Raw genomic sequence first — 17,097 nt, forward strand, 5'->3', positions numbered from 1 at the left:
CACTATTACTCAAGTGTAAGGAGAGGTCACAAAATACTTGCCACTTAAGCCTGTAGAAGTTTTTTTTTTTTTTTTTATGTTTTTTAATAATGCTTACAAATTTAAAGTATTTCCTGGTCATATTCTAATAAGAAGACTGAATAAAAAAATTATATGGTCACTATACCATTGCTAAAACAACATCTATTGGTGTCATAAGACTTTTGCACAGTACTTTATATGTATTATTATTAAAGACTACCTTTTCCCCTTTAAATATGATCTAATCCATGGCTGTATGTACAGTACATAACCAGATCCTGTAATGATTGGGTTAAATCAAGACAACACTGCTGTATAAAGTGGGCTCTAAATGAGCTCTAAAATACCTCTCCATCTGAAAAAGCAAAAGCAAGTAATGTTACTTATATTGATTTTGTAAACATAAAAAATACTGACTTACCGCAAGTATCCAGATAACGACGATGATTGATGATAATGATGATTATATCATTCGTCTGTGCTAGGCCTAAGAAATCATCTCACCATAGTAGCAGCAGCTACAGATAAAATAATAAAAACGCTTATCTTTACATCACTAAAATGAAATAAGAAACCGCTTACAGATGCGCACCTCCATGTTGGTGTGGGTGCAGGGTTAAAAACAACCCAAGTTGGGTTGAAAATGGACAAACCCAGCAATTGGGTTGTTTTAACCCAGCAGTAGGGTTAAATGTTTGCCCAACCTGCTGGGGTAGTTTTATTTAACTCAACTATTGTTTTAAAACGACTGTATTGCTTAATTAAAATTAACCCAAAGTATGTTGGAAATGAACATTTATTAATGTTCAATGAATAATTATTAAATGTAACTATTTAGTGTAAATGTAACATTTAGAATGTTTATAAAGAAAATGAAATTAAATGATCTACCCAATAATCTTGAGAGAAGGCCTATATTCAAAGCTGACTCACCTACGGTTTCTCAACAGTTTTTTGCATCTCTCCACCACCATATTTAACAGGTTTGGAAAAAAAAAAAAAAAAAAGATAATTTTGTGTGAACTATCCCTAGTATAAATATGTTTATACTAATATTTAACCTTAGTGCACTGATAGCTGCATTAATATTAACCACATAAACAACAAACAGTGAAAAAATAACTATTCGATTTTTTAAAAAAATAATCATTTATTTAAACATTTTTTAATTATTATTAGTGATGTACCTATTTTGATTTTTTTTTTTTTTTTTTTTCCAACAGAAGCAAATTGGCTGATTCTGATACTGGTTGCAGATTTATTTAAAAGCAAATTTATTTGTTGTTTATTTGTTAAAAAAATGTGTAACTCTTTGATATTAGTGTCACAGACACGCCAGGCTCCACCTCACCACAGTACCCACGCACCCAATCACCAGCTTACTAATCACCGCCACCTGCATCTCATTCACTCTGCAATCACCAGCACTACAAAGCCACCACACTCACACACACTCACTGTCCGGTCTCGTTTGCACTACTACATGTTAATGCTTACCTTAAGGACTCACCATCGACATACTTACCTACTCAGTGATCTCCTTCATCTCCTGGTCCCTTCGTGTGCTTACCCTTCTGTGTGTGTGAGTGTCTCCAACGTCTCCCTCCATCTCATCTCAGCTCCTGGATCTACATATCAAACAAGGACAGTATCACTTTATATTCATCTCTCAAGAACCTGATAACAGCCATATTCACTCTGTGTTCCACGCATTGTTCAATAAAGCTCACCTGGATTGCTTTTATCTCTGCCTCCGTGTCTATATCATAACAATTAGAGGCAAACACTGGATTTTATCACATTCCAACAAAGATGTTTTGAACATGAGCATGATCAGTTGTTTTTCATTTAAATTATTGTATAATTTTAAGAATAACAGCAAAAACAGCATGGTCTGACTTTAGCTTTGTGAAATTATGCTACATAAGACACCTGCACAAAACACAATCAGCAGACTGAATGAAATGCAAATTCACTCTCTGACAGTAGGTGGCGCTTATGGAACAGCAGTGATATAGCGTTTCCATGGTTACCACTATATACACAGCAGCGCTGTGCTGGAAATAAGAGAAAAAGCCATCTCAACTTGTCTGAAGACAGTTCCCTTTAGAGATACATTCATATCAACCCCAATTTAATATTTATATTATTCTTCCTATATTTTGCGTACAATGAGCTTGTGCATAGTGCAGTATTTTTTCTGCTGGCGCGTCTGTTCTTCTCTTTGTGTCCATATTCAGCGTGTGCCTGTGTTAACGTCCTGTTGACAGGCTTAGTAAATATTTCCTGAAATTTTGGGAAATTATTACAAAGCAGTTTGTTTGCAATGCAAGCCCGGAATAAACATCAAAATAAAACTAAAAAGCCTTTGGATTTATGGCCAGTGGAGTACTGCATCTCTATTTTTGATCATGAACTCGAGTACGCACCATATACTTAAACATTTGGAGTGAATTATTAAGATTTAAAGTTTGTAAAGTACACCAAGAAATTGGCTTTATAAAACATTATTTAATGCATGATTAAGTGGATGTTAGTTCTATGAGGATTTCATGTTATTTTTCAAAGACCTAATAAATTCTTATAAATATTTAACAGGCTAATGATTACCATGCAAAGCTCAACGTACTAGTAAATAGGAAAATAAGGAGTAAATAAGGAAAATAACATTTTCAAAGACCAAGAACAGCTTAGGCCTACCTTAAGTTGCTTTTTCAGATGTTGAATCCTTTGAAGCCGATAAAAGTTTTGTTGCAGGTAATCATAGCTTGCATTGCACTATCCCAGACAGCACCATAGTGTGACCCAAATCCTGTCCACATCTGGTACATGTGGATTACACGCGGACCAGATGTGGACTGGATCTGGCCCAACACTATGTTGCTGTCAGGGATGATGTTACTGTACGTCCTCCTTCGTGTTTATAAGTAAAACTGTCTTTGAATGAAATGCGTTATGCCCTGTTTTCCCGTCCATTTTTTGCGCGCGCTCTCATGTCTGATGACTCTGCAGGTTGCTAATAACTGAATAATAACTAATACCCGTTTTAAATGGGCAGAGTCGGATAATCATCAACAATTGGCTCGTTGGTAAAAAATCAAACGGCAATTACGTTAATAGCCTATTAAATTAAATAAATGACATAAAAATTGCAATCCAAAGAATCCAAAGCAATCCCTTTGGTAATCTAAAATACTTTTTGAATGTAACTAATTTAATTACCATGTATTTAAAATGTAACTGTAACGAAATACAGTTACTCAAATTTTGTATTTTAAATACGTAACGTTGTTACATGTATTTTGTTACTCTCCAGCCCTACACACACACACACACACACACACACACACACACACACACACACACACACACACACACGCTGGTTTGTTGAATTCTGACTGCATTCAGATAGATGAGAGAGAGCGAGGAGTATGGTGCTTAAAACATTAGCAAACCTTTGAACGGACGACAGTTTTCTGCCCCACTTTTACAATCTCCAGGTCCTGGACCCATTCATCTGTAAAAAATACCTGGGCCTGCTGCAGCGACTTAAGTTACTGAAAACTTTGTGTGTGTATGCACTAACACTTGATATCATATAGTTGTGTGTGTGTGTGTGTGTGTGTGTGTGTGATATTTATATAATATATATTTATTATGGGTGATGGAAGTTGGGCAACAGTTTGATGTCCCTTGACCAGTCGCTCTGCTCTTAAGGATCCAGTCCTTTGATTCCCTTTATTTTCTCGTCATGTCTCGTCTTTGCATTAGGATTTAGTTTTAGGTGGTATGGTCCGACAATGTTTTCTTTAGCCCACTGCATTTAGTAGGATTATATTGTTTTTCATGCTAATTTTTAATTATTTTCATGCCAGAACACTAGCCTGATATGCCAGCCCATGTAACAGGCCAAACATACCCGTAATTCTTTGCGTTCTGATGACGTTGCCGCCCAGTTGGTCACATGTCTTAGCGATCTCTATAAATAGAGTGCCTTAGGGATGACGCATTTTTGTAGGCAAAACCTGAAAGCGAGTTAGAATTTTAGGACTTCCGGTTCCAACGGCGTAAAGTCTATGGGTTTTTTGAATGGGTTTTTGCTAAATCGCCTGAAATAAGGTCTGTGGTTCACAAAGCCTCTAAATACTTTAACATTTTGATCTATAACATAAAACACACCAGTTATAACCCACTTGTGATTTTTTAAAAACTTTACTGTGTCTTAAAATCGGCGGTTGCTAACAAATTGCTAAAAGGGACTACTTCCTTTGGCGGGGACTTTAGACGTCATAATTAAAAACGGGACATTTTGGAAAGCATTTCTCATGAAAAAGTGGATAAGTATTCATAACAGCATAGATCATAACCAGCGAGCATGTTTATGAAGTTGTTTTCTAAATAAAGTTTGAGGAAGCTTGGTGGTGCTGACGTTGATCCGCGACCATGGTGTGCTGTAGTCCGTTTATAGCCTACTGTTAGCCTTTTATATCTGACAACTTCATTTAGGCTTGAAAATCTATGTTGCGTTAACTTGTAAAGATTATCTTGATAGACAATACGTGTAAGTGTCATAACCCTTTGTTAAACACAGAGCTTATTTTCTGCAAATTTCCAAAAGTCTATGGGAAAAATGCATAGGCTTTCAACCGAGGGAACCCGTGCGCTGCTAACTTCCGGGTTGGCAGGGACTTGACGGCGTTGGAATCGGAAGTCCTAAAATGCTAACTCGCTTCCAGATTTTGCCTACAAAAATGCGTCATCCCTGAGGCACTCTATAGGGTGGTTGTGTAGACACACTGCCAACACACATTTAAGTTCAAACACCATGTACAAGTGAATTTTGCATCCGATGTCCCCTTTAAATATTAAAAAAAAAAAAAAAAAAAAATTATTGGAAACATGAAAAAAAAAAACAACAAAAACAAAAAACAATGAAATTTCAGATTTACATTCAGACAGCAGATGGTTCACAACCAAAGAACATGGAGAATGTTGAATAGTCTGGCTCAGAACAGGGTAAGTTAACTCATCATATGGGTTATCATCACACCAGTATAGGTTACAAAATATGTCCACAGATACATTTATACAACATATTCAAAAAATGGTAAAAACTAATAAAAGCATTAAACAGAATTGCAAGGTACAAACAAAAAGCACAACAAAGTTCAACATATGACTGGTTTAAGTTAGCTGTACTTTAACATTACACAAAGTGAATGCCTGCAATAATTTATTCAGGGACAACTGCACAAAATGTGCGAAATAATAAAAACAATAAAAACTGTTACAAATCAATAAACAATTTTATGATACTACAGAATAAATCACTCATTGTTTAAAATAGGAAAACATGAAACAGGACAGTGTAATTATTGTAATAATCTAGAAACAATAGATCATGTACTAATAAAATGTAAAAAGAAAAAGAAAGATTAGAACTTAAGGAAGTATACGGATATGGGTGAAGAATCATTTAATATGCAAAGCCTTCTGAAACAGCATGCAGAATGTAAAAATAATATAGTGAAATATTAAAATATCTTTAAAAGAACGTGATTGCATGGAAAAATTTAGTTTTAGTTTTTTTTTTAATCTGCCCATCACACTCCTGTGCACTCGGTGGCGGCAGTGCACCGGAAGGTGGCTTGCCAACCTCTATAAAACATTATTAGAAGAAGAAAACCGTCACCACGCAATATACGTCACTTTCTCTGTTAGCTGTAAACAGGAAACACTTTATAAGAAGACGTAAGGAGACGGCTAATGAAAGGTACTTTATTAATATCATTATCAAATAATGGTTTTACCTATGTATTTAACACAATGAGATATGTAACTGGTTTTGCATATGGGCGAAAAAAAAAAACGATTTATTAGCTATCTATCGAACTTTGGTTGGAGCTTCGATGCTCTATAGATTATGGTTGTATAGTATGGAGCTGCTATATAAGTCAATTAAGAAATTAGGCAATACAACAAAGAGCTCTACAATCTGTATAAGAGTTATGGAAGAACCCCAATAAATGTAATATTAGTAGAAGCCAATACAATTCCAAATGAATTGTTAAGAAATTATAACTTACGCAGGTCGACAACTGTTCTGGGAAAATTATTGGGAGTTTTAAAAATATGTAAGTTAAGTTTTTGTATTGAATATGTATGATATAATTATAGTGTTTGGAATAAAAAATGTAGAAAATAGCCCAGAAAGTATTGAGTACTAGCACAGATATTCCCTGAACCCAAAATAATATATATATATATATATATATATACACATATATATATACACACACACACACACACACACATAAAAATAACGATTAAACATTGGTTAAATTAATAATTAGCTCAAACATATACAAATGGCACTTAATTCATATGCAAACTGTCATGCTTGTAAAAAGCCATAGAATTTGAGCTGACCTGTGGCTTTTTAAGGGTTTCCAATATTTCCAAGAGTCTGAAGTGGATGCTGGTCAGCAAAAGACATCAGGAAATAATATACATGCTTCATAACTTAGAGATAAGACGCTGACTTCGTATGGATTTAAAGAAATTAAGCTTTATTTCCAAGAATTTCATGTTGCTCCGAGCACGATGATGCATGGTAAACATTTTTAATATAATATAGTGCAAGTTAGTAATAGGGTATTGTATGTATTTGGGTTAGTTCACCCAAAAATGAAATTTCTGTCATTAATCACCCTCATGTTGTTCCATACCCGTAAGACCTTCGTTCATCTTCACAACACAAATTAAGATATTTTTGATGAAATCAGAGTGGTATATGACTCGTCCATAGACAGCAATATAATCAACACTTTCAAGGTCCAGAAAGGTACTAAAGACATCATTAAAGTGATAGTTCACCCAAAAATTAAAATTTGATCTGCTTACCCCCAGGGCATCCAAGATGTAGGTGAGTTTGTTTCTTCAGTAGAACACAAATGATGATTTTTTAACTCCAACCGTTGCAGTCAGCCATATAATGCATGTCAATGGTCCTACGGCTCGTGACGACACATTGATTGTCCTAAGACACTAAACGATCGGTTTGTATGAGAAACCGAAGAGTATTTATATAATTTTTTACCTCTAATACACCAGTGTCAAACTGCCCTGAGTGCGCGTACGGCATCCGGTGCGTGAGGTGTGTACGCGCTCTGGTGTAGTTTAAACATGGTGCATAGTACAACAGTTATTATACAAATGGAAGTAAACCACTAAAAATCATGGTTTTATTTCATCAAAACTTAATTTTATTTTGTTACTTTTCATAAGGGCAGCTTTACAAATAAAAAGGACACATACAAAGATCTTGTTCACATACCTCAGTTGGATGTGGAAAAACCATAGGCACAGCTGAAATTTTGGAAGCAATTCTCGAGCTTTCTGGCAAATACGACAAGATGTTTCTGAAAATTTCTGCAATTGATGCAACGACTGGTTCTACAGCTAAGCAGATTGAGTCTTTGTCGTCAACTGTTACTCAACTTGTTACCGAGGTAGCGTCGCACAAGGAGTCTCTGAGAACTGTGGCAACGGAGATTCAGGTGCTACAAAAGGTGACTAAAACCCTGAAGGAAGAGGTGGATGAATGTAAGCGCTACACGTGGAGATGGACATTAAAGCTACACGGTGTGAGAGAGAAGGATGGCGAGGATGTCCGGAAAGCTGCAACTGAGGTCCTTAGCAACGTAGTTCCCGGTATCAGCGACTACCTTGAGGATGCAGTTGATATTGCAAATCGCCTTGGCCAGAGAAGAAAGGATGGTACCCACAGATCCATCATCATACTTTTTGGTCTGCGTCGTTTTCGTGACATCGTTTGGCAAGCTGCCAGAGGCTGCAAATTTCTCCTCGAAAACAAGTTGCGACTCACCGAAGCCCTTTCACCAGAAGATAGGGCTGCCAGAGAAAAACTTTGGCCCCTTGTTAAGAAAGCCAGAGATGAGGGAAAGAAAGCCTCTTTTCGCGGCTCGTTTGCCTTAATCGACGGGAAAAGATTCAACTACTCTGATGTAAAATAGTCAGTTTCTGCGGTAGGCCTATGCTCCTTTAACAGAATATACAAGGTGTTGTTTTTATTCATTTATTTTTTTCTTTGTTTTTCATTTATTTGACTCACCTACATTTGGAGTTTATCTAATTGACTCTAGTCTACTGTTCGCTCCTATTACTATGTGAGCGTATTTTGTGAAATTCTTTTTGTTCCTCTCCTTGAACTAGTGATGTGTCGTTCTTGAATGATTCGTTCATTTTGAACGAATCTTTAATGTGACTCGGGAAGAACGAGTCGTCTCGGGGGGTGATTCGTTCAGTCGCGCATGTGCAATATTCTACAGGTTCTGTACTGCTAGTAGTAGTTCACCTGATGATTCAATTCATGAGTCTTTCGGGTTTTGAGTCGTTCCTTAATGACGTGACAGACCCATACGCTACCAATGCATTCTGAGTCGGAAAGAGAATCGATTAGTTCTTTTTATGAGTCTTTCGGGTTTTTGAGTCGTTCCTTAATCACGTGACCCATACGCTATGCTGTGTGACCCAAGCACATTATATTTATTGGTAAATAACGTTAACTCTCCAGTTTTGTTTGAGTTTGTGTTACAACTGTTAAAGCTGAAGTTATCATAACCTTGATGTTTTAAACTAACATTAATAATTCAAATTCAAAATGTTATTTGCTTTTAATTTATGTCATTATGTCCTTTTTGAGCAATCTTCTTATACATATATTAGACCAATATGTCAAGTCTGCCTAGGAAAAGCAATTATTATACCAGCAAACTCAAAATTGGAGTAAAAATGAACAAACTAGGCTATAAATACTTTGTATTGTAGGCTTGGATTATTATATTATTATATAGCCTAGTGTTTATTTACAGATAGACAGTCAAAAAGATAAATTAATCAATATTTTATTTATATCAGGGCTTTATTTATTTATAATAACACACCACAGATCCTCAAGAAACAGTAACAAAAACAGTGACAGAAATGTCAGAAATAGCGTATGGGTCTGTTACGTGATTAAGGAACGACTCAAAACCCGAAAGACTCATGAAATGAACTAATCAATTCTCTTAACGGCTCAGACTGCATTGGTTTAGCATGGGACTGCCTGTCACGTCATTAAGGAATGACTTAAACCCGAAGACTTGTCAGACAAGAGGTGAGGTGAGCTTAATCAGCTTGTCATAAACTGAAGACCCAGGTAATGAATTAATCATTTCTGAATCTTATAGCATTGTAGTTTTGTATTGTTTGTAGTTGGATGAACGTTTGCATAAGTAGTAGATGTGTTAGGGAAGTAACATGTAACATTTTAATTACATTTTGCTAAAATGAACGAAATGACTCGAAAAAAGATTCGTTCATTTTGTTGAACGAGACTCAAAAGTCTGAGTCAGTAAAATGATCCGAATTTCCCATTACTACCTTGAACCGTTAATGTTGCAATGTGCACGGTTGGCTATATAATGGCACTTTTCTTCCTTTTTGGTTACCTAAACTGCCTATGACAAGCAAGGCGGTGAAGTGAATTTTCTCAAATTTAATGAATGTGAGTTATCTTTGGTTATATATTGTTCCTATTTCAAAAAGAGAATTTCTTAGTGTTTGTTCAGATATAAGAGGTATAGAATTGTTTTTGTGTTTAATGGATTTTAAGTTGAATTCTTTTTCTGTTATATCTTTAAATGTAAGGGGTTTACGTGACGCAGTAAAGAGGAAAGCTGTTTTTTTATTTTGTAAAATCAGTGAGTCGGATAGAATTCTTCTTCAGGAAACACACTCGTGTGAAATAGATGTAAAATTTTGGAAAAATCAATGGGGAAATATAATTTACTGTAGCCATGGCTCTAGTCATTCTGCTGGAGTCTCAATTTTATTGCACAAGTTTAAAGGGCACATACTAGGAGTGGAGTCTTCTGATGAAGGCAGATGGATTATTTTATCGCTTCAGCAGGATAACTCAATTTTTACTATTTGTAATATTTACGGATGTAATTCCCGATCCGCCAACAAATCTCTCTTTTCTCAGATAACTTCTAAATTGAAAGAAGTACTTACTAAGTACCCAGACTCTTATGTGATTTTGGGTGGGGATTTTAATGAATGTGTGGATGATACCTTTGACAGATTTCCTCCCAGAAGCAACAATAGCCTGCATTTGAATATTAACATTTTATCATTATGCGCAGAATTTTCTCTTACAGATACATGGCGTTTTTTTTTCACCCTGAGATGCAGGAATTTACCTGGTCTAATAGTAATATGTCTTTCCAATCAAGAATTTACCTCTTCTTGATCTCCTCCTCAGCTCTTCAATTTGTTATAGATGTTTCTCATTCTTTTGCACCCCTCTCAGATCATAAACAAATAAGTCTAAAACTGTGTAGTAGCACTGATAAAACCCCAAAGTTACGCGGTTATTGGAAATGTAATAATTCTCTACTAAAAGATGCTTCTTTCAATGATGGTATTAAAAACTTGTTTTCAGATATATTTTCTAAAAATTTTAATGATGGTTATAAAGCAAAATGGGAATTTTTTAAATAGAAGGCTAGGCAGATCGCCATTAGAAGAAGCAAAGATTTAAAAGCCTCTAAAAATAAAAAAATACATGAACTCCTAAATAAAATAAATGCTTTACTGAAAAAAGCATTAACTCAGGAGGAAGAACTGCTTCTGAGAGAATTAAGTTTACAAATTAATGAAGCTTACTTGGATTTGGCTAGAGGGGTCTTTATTAGGTCAAGAGCCAAATGGCTAGAGAAAGGAGAGACTAATTCCAGTTATTTTTTGGCATTAGAGAAGAGGAATTGCAGGAGAAATTCATTGACAACTCTAAATATAAATGGTGTTAAATGCACTGATCCTAATCTAATTTCTAAATTTATCACAAGCTTTTATGAAAAACTTTACACTTCCGAATTTAATATGGATAATTGTCCTTAATTGATAATTGGCGACCAATTACACTCTTAACAGTTGATTATAAGATCTTAGCCTTGGTATATGCTAATAGATTGAAACTTAAGCTTAATCAAATTATTGCGGAAATGCAGTCAGGTTTTGTCAAAGGTAGGCAAACACATCCGACAAATTTTTCAGAAAAGAGACCAAATTTGCCCTAGAGGTAGATCTCATTGGGCTGCCCTAATTGATAATATCAACTGGAGAAAAGCATGGTTGTTAGCCTATAAATATTTTATTCCTAATAAGACTAAAGAAGTCCACTTTAAAATACTGCATAAGATATACCCGGTTAATTCAACAATATCCAAATATGTTGATATTCCTAGTACCTGCTCATTTTGTGGTCATGAAGACGAAACATTAATACATTTATTCTATTCATGTGAATTGGTTCGAAAGTTTTGGTCTAACTTATACTCCCATTTAAATAACACCCCCATTAAAACACAATCTTTTAATTTGAAAGATATTATTTGTTATTACACTGACTCTAACAAATCTAAAGAATATATTTTTAATTTTTTTATTTTGCTTCCCAAATTTTTCATCCATAAACAGAAATTTATGAGCTCACTTCCTACTTTCTCAGTTTTTTTGATTGAGGTAGACTCGCTGCTTAAATCTTTTAGGTTAACTAGTAATGCAAAATGTGATCGATTCCTAAAGCTATATGAACAATTATTTGTGATGGCTCTGATGGTCAAGTTTAATCAGCTCTCTCTGTTTTGTTTTGTTTTGTTTCAATTACTTTAGTATTGTTTCCCCATAAATGTATGGTACTTATCCCCTTACCTCTGCCTTTTTTGTGCCTTTTCTTTTTTATGTCCTCTTCATATATGTATGTAAATGATTCTTAACACTTCCTTTATATATTTGCCTCTACATACAATGTCCTTTATTTCCTAGTTGTGATGTTCTCCTGAAGGTGTTTGTATATTTGTATGATTCTTGAATAAAAAAATAAATAAATAAAAAAAACTACTGACAAGCTTGAGCAAGTTTTGCAATTTTGAAAACCATGCAGTGTTATTTTACATTTGGTTACTTAGATTTATTTTATAGGCTAGGTCTATATTACTTACATGAACACAAGAACAAATAAAAGCACTTTATTTCATTTGTGTCTTTGTTTTAATGTATTTGGCAGTTTTTCTTTGTTCATGTTCTTACTGTATCTTATATGTAATACCAAAAATGCCAGACACTATATAATATAAAGCAAAGTTAATTCAGATTATAATATATTATAATCAAAAAGTACCGATAAGAATACCGTTAAAGTACCGTATCGATAAGCAGTATCGGTAAGAGAAGTAATACCGTTAAATCCTTAATGATACCCATCCCTAACGCTCAGGGCATTTGGACATGGTGTATTAGAGGTAAAAAATTATATAAATACTGTTCGGTTTCTCACAAACCGATCGTTTTGTGTCTTAGGACATCAATGTGTCGTCAGAAGCCGCAGGGTTTAATTTGGATTATACGACTGACCGACTGCAACAGTTGGAGTTAAAAATCATAATTTGTGTTCTACTGAAGAAACAGTCACCTACATCTTAGATGCCCTGGGGGTAAGCAGATAAACATCAAATTTTCATTTTTTGGTGAACTATCCCTTTAAAACAGCTGATGTGACTGCAGTGGTTCAACCTTAAATTTATGAAGAGACAAGAATACTTTTTTGTGTGCAAAAATGAAACAAAAATAAAGACTTTACTCAACAATCTCTTCTTTTCTCTGTCATCATCCTTATGCAGTTGCTGCAGTAAGCACAGTGAAGGCTTCCGTGTTTACGTCCGAATGCCAGCGCTCAGGGTTTTTCCTGGTTCAAAAATGGTCTTCGGTGGTGACAGACATGGTCATCCACACAAACAGTAAAAAGTGCCCTACCCATATGATCTGCTAATATTGACAATAAAGTTCCTGTCACTCTCACTGTAATTCTTTCTTGCCCTCTTTGCAAAAAAATCTGATTTTATAGCTTTGTAAGAGAAGATGCTTCTTTGCTAGACATGAAAATTATTTTGGTATGTATAATAATAATAATAAATAATAATAATAATAATTAATAATCAGTATTAAAAAGTAGCGTTAAAAAGTTAAATTAACTAATAATACCATATACAATTGCATGCACCTAGCTAACAAGAACTTGCATTGTTCTGGATTCACCTCACTCCATTCTAAACTAACTGATTTTATAGTTAGGCCTAAATTACTACACATTGTCAGTTAAATATATACCTTAAAGTACTGTGGATTATTAAGGCTAGTTTTACTAACCACTTGCTAAATGGGGTAAGCACACTTATGTTCTCATTTCAGAGTTGTTTGAGTAAATGATTCGTTATAGGCCGTGTGGACAGATCAGTTGTTTTCAATGAGTCATTAGGTTGCGAATCGTATATTATATATAATGAATCGCGGACGTTGACGTGTTGTGTGCGAATCGTGACTGTTAATAGGACATCGCAAAAGATTTGTAAACACAGAAAACACTTCATCACTGGATGGCATTTTCTTTTTGTTTACTGAAAGTGTAGTTTATGTCAGCTGCATGTGCGGGACACTTGTCAGAGAAGTTGAGGTGATGTTCTTTTGAACACTATTCACACCCAGTGGTTATTCAGGAAAAACATTCTCCGAATGCGCCACGTGAAACATGGATTTGGTCTTCCAAACTTTAAGCATCGTGTCAGTTGATTTAGATTATTATGTGCGAGGTAGAGAGAGTGCAAAGACAATGCTTACTTTGAAGACAGACAGAGCTTGCACGCACGAGGGAGGAGCTCTCTGCTCGCTCTGTCCGTCAGCGCAGCAGTCATCTGCATCGCTAATAAACAACTCTCAATAACTGATCAAATAAGGCTTTGGTGGAACAAAAATTTGTTTTTGTGGCTGCCAAAAAAATTTCAATGTAGGAAAAACCCTGGCTAGATATTGGCCAAAGCTGCACATGTGAGCAGCACAACGCATGCGTGTGATTCTGATGCAGGGGCCAATAATGAGTCAGCGTTCTGATGTAGAACCTGGAAGCGCTGGACGTAACAATATATGAGAATGACACGGAAGAGAAGATATTGTTGAATAAAGTCATTATTTTTGTTTTGTTTTTGTGCACAGAAAGTAATCTTGTTGCTTCTTAAAATTAAGGTTGAACCACTGCAGTCACGTCGACTGTTTTAACGATGTCTTTAGTACCTTTCTGGACCGTGAAAGTGTTGATTATATTGCTGTCTATGGTTGAGTCATATTTAGACGTTTCGGTTTTCGGTAATACGATAAATCGTGGTAATGAATATGCACAATATTGGTATCATGGGCACTTTAAAATACCGCAAAAAATATAATCAAAATTTTGATTTTTAGAACATGCATTAGTTTCTTTTTCATCAACTGGATAAAAGTACACTGCATGTATGCTGCGTAGGCATGCGCGTTCTGACCTAAACAATCCCATTCCCCATGTGGAGATGCAGTGTGTGGGTCAATATCCCTCCTCGTTCCTCGCTCCTCCGTCCTCCATCCTATGACCCAGAAACCAATCAAATTCAGCCATCTTGAAGGACATCTCAATTCTCACAGGTCTCAATTGCACCACGAGGAGGTGAGGAACGAGGAGTGAGGAAGCTTCCTGAGGAGTCATGAGCGAGGACACAGAGGTGTATCTTTTGCGGAAGTCTTTATCGTCAAGAAACGTGATGCACGTATACATTCTCCTCCCCCTTCATATCTGTCACAATAATTGAATTAAGCTTTACATCTCATATTTCAATGGGGCATCTTGCTTTAGTATTATTATTTTTAAATAACCAAACTTTAACAACAAATAGGTAGATCCCTCGAGTGCAGCTGATGATGCTATGAAGTGACGCTAAAGGGAGCAAGGATATAATTTCCCTTGATTCAATTCCTCCGTCCTCGCATCTTTTCCCTGCGTTTTTCTCTCGCATCCTGAAGGGGTGGAGCTAAGACTTGAGGAAAGGAAGCAAGGACAGGAAACGAGGATGCACAAATAAGAATTGAGAAGCACCCTGTGTGTGTGTGCTGCTGAGCAAAAGACGCATGCACACTCTTATGTAAACATTACCCACATGGAGAGGAAGCATGGCAGAAGGAGGAACGCTGGCAACAATTTATCCCCCTTCTAAAAGGGTGAAGTCAGAGGATTGGAAATATTTTGGGTTCCAAAAAAAAATGCAGAGGGATTGCTTGTGTAAGACGTGGTTGGAAAGTGGCAGCGAAACACAGGAACATGTCTAATATGTTCGCTGATCTCAGTGACAACCGTCCAGTCCAATTCAGAAAGATAAAGGTAAGTTTATAAAACTTTTATGAAATATATATATAAAATTATAAAAACTAATTTCCGTGTTGAATCCACATAAAAAAAAAAAAAAATTGTTCAATGACAAGATGCCAAAGTTACACAAACTATTTTCATTTGCATGTAATGTTAGCTTGTTTCAATGTAGTTTAAGTAAATAAAAATGACAGTGTGCCAGAATAATTATTTTAATTATACATTGATGGAATGCAATGAAGTTGTACACTGTGACAAAGTGCGAGTGAACTTGCCCTTTATAAATATTTAGCTAGCTATAATGGTTAACCCTGGCTTGGCTTGTTATTCAGAAAATAATAATAATAATAATAATAATAATAATAATAATATGAATTTTAGTACTATTGTTGTACAGACAAGTTAGTATGTGTCAAGAATGGCCATTTAAATGTCAAGACAGAGTAACAGAGTAATGTTTTCCTTCTCCATTTCCTTTATTTTTCTTGTCTTTCTCTATTTACAGAGTAGCCATACATCTAGTTGTGCTGGTTCATCTTCAGCTGAAGCCATTGTTCAACCAACAGTCAAAGAGGCATTCCAGCGTCAGGCTTTATATGGACCCTCATCTCACCGGGCCAAAGAAATCAATCATGCCATAGCATATTATATTGCTAAGGACATGATACCAGTTCATAATGTAGCAAGGATTTCAGAAACTGATAAAAACCACAGTTCCACTTTTCAAAATTCCCTCAGAGAAGTTTTTCTCAAAAACAGAATTACACAGAATGTACACCAGTCTAAAAGAGAAAGTTGGCAAGAGTATAGCCCTGGAAAATGGTATGCAGGAACCACTGACCTGTGGACCAGCAGTGGAGGAAGCGGACATCAGCTTCAGCATCCACTACCTCTTAGACTCAATCAAATTGCCTGGAAACACAGTTCTTTCCAGAAGACCACGCTGCTGACAATATCAGAATTTTTTGATAACATGTTGCGAGAGTGGAGCATCAACAAAGAGCGTCTTGTCAGTGTTACAACTGATAATGCTACAAACATGAAAAATGCCTTTGAGAGTGACACCACCTTTCCATGACAGTGGTTTGGATGTTTTGGCCACAACTTGAATCTAGCCATTTCTAAAGCTCTTAAAAATCAGAGGCTGGACACAGCAATCCAAGCTTGTTGACATTTGGTGCAAGGATTTTCAAGAAGCTGGAAGAGAAGAAGAGAGCTCAGAAATAAACAAGAGGCCTTAAACATCCCTCAGAGGTGGCTTATCCATGATGTAGTCACTCGATGGGGATCGACTCAGAAAATGCTGCAGAGGTTTATTAAACAACAGCAGGCTGTCTGTGCTGTACTGAGAGAGGGGCATGGCATTTGATGCCAAAGGATACTGCAGTCATTGCAGTCACTGAGCAAGTCTTAAAAATACTTGATCCACTCAGTGCTTTCACTGATACTCTGGCTTCAGAGAGCAGAGTAAGCCTGTCAGCCCTGAAGTGTTCAGTAACATCATTTTTAGACAATCTTGATGTGAAAAATGAAAACTGTGCTCTTACCAAAGACCTGAAGAGGTTAATGAAGACAGATCTCGAGTTCAGGTACACTGATGATGCAAAGAAAGTGATGGACTTGATAAGCTTTGTTGATCCGCGGTTTAAGGGAAGCTTTTCTGATGACCTTGAAGCCACAGTAAACTTCTGCAATGAGGAAACCTCAAAACTGATAGACATGACAACATTGAGTGAAGGAGCTGCCCAGACAGAGCAAACCAGAACAACCTCCCCCATCCC

General features: G+C 36.0%; 1 protein-coding gene across 2 annotated transcripts in view; it reads left to right on the top strand.

The window, feature by feature from the left end:
• Window positions 1–5,713: 5,713 nt before the first annotated feature.
• becn1 (beclin 1, autophagy related) overlaps window positions 5,714–17,097 on the top strand; it is a 198,135-nt gene continuing 186,751 nt past the window's right edge. For both annotated transcript variants that reach the window (XM_067369468.1, XM_067369469.1), the window contains exon 1: window positions 5,714–5,794. The gene's annotated coding sequence lies outside the window, so the exon portion shown is untranslated. The remainder of the gene's footprint in view (window positions 5,795–17,097) is intronic.

Source organism: Chanodichthys erythropterus, chromosome 19, assembly GCF_024489055.1.
Source record: "Chanodichthys erythropterus isolate Z2021 chromosome 19, ASM2448905v1, whole genome shotgun sequence".
Lineage (NCBI taxonomy): Eukaryota > Metazoa > Chordata > Actinopteri > Cypriniformes > Xenocyprididae > Chanodichthys > Chanodichthys erythropterus.